We start from the raw sequence: 877 nt of genomic DNA, 5'->3' as shown, positions 1-877 counted from the left end.
GTGCGCGTTTACGTGCGTGCGATTTATGCGGTTCACCCCTTTACTTTCAGCGCCCTGCGGTCCCAACAAAGGTCCCGAGCACGCCATTATGCACAGTGTGGAAGCGTGTTTCCCCCACGACACTAGACGGGCTGCTCGCCATAGTGTTCTATTGTGGCACGCTCCACCCTGAAGTTTGGTTTGTTGTATATCAAGGAATTGATAGGCACTCAAGAATGTGTGCATCGGCCGGGTTTAATCGTCCGACGCGCAATATGCGTTCAACTTATCGGTGTTCATGTGTCCTGCAGTTCACATTGTGACGCGCATTTAGCTGCGGTCTTCATCGATCCATGAGCCGAGTGATCCCCTGCCTAGGGTTTTATAGTAAGGTTCCCAATGTAACACAATCCCGGTGGTACGTCCAAAGACTAACTTTCTGACTAAGTTGTCTTTATTACCCAATAGTCCCAGGCCTTGTGACTTGTGGCTCATGTCTACGCCCATGGCCACCATTCGCTAAGATAGTTTTGAAGTCACTTTGAAGGCCCAGGAACAACTCTCTTAGCACATCGGTTAACCTGGCGCCGCAGTCAACTCATGTGCTTGGATCGGATCGAGCTATTGAGTATTGGGCCTGCATACTCGCTCATCCGTATCCTTTGCGTACCGCCCCATGGCCCCGTCCTTAGAGTTAATGACTAGTAGGCTTAACTCTTTGTATGTCTGCACCACAGTTCCCGTTCGTTCCGTGCCGTGGCCGGATACGTATTGCACATCGGTATACCTGTCGCTACTCAGGCAACTCGTGTGCGTGGATTGGATCGAGCTCATGGGGTGTGTAGAGATTCCATGTTATAATTGCAAGTCCATATCCACTTTATAGGTTAAAGTCATA

The 877-nt window shown here is 50.1% G+C and overlaps 1 non-coding gene across 1 annotated transcript; it reads right to left on the bottom strand.

Annotated features, from left to right (window-relative positions):
- Positions 1-203: 203 nt before the first annotated feature.
- On the bottom strand, positions 204-361 carry LOC125773740 (5.8S ribosomal RNA). Its single transcript, XR_007420340.1, has one exon. It is a non-coding gene; the product is annotated as a 5.8S ribosomal RNA (ribosomal RNA).
- Positions 362-877: the final 516 nt, after the last annotated feature.

This window comes from Anopheles funestus, assembly GCF_943734845.2.
Source record: "Anopheles funestus chromosome X unlocalized genomic scaffold, idAnoFuneDA-416_04 X_unloc_49, whole genome shotgun sequence".
In the NCBI taxonomy this organism is placed as follows: Eukaryota; Metazoa; Arthropoda; class Insecta; order Diptera; family Culicidae; genus Anopheles; species Anopheles funestus.
Note: the sequence above shows the minus strand (reverse complement) of the source record. Positions and strands in the feature narration are given on the sequence as shown.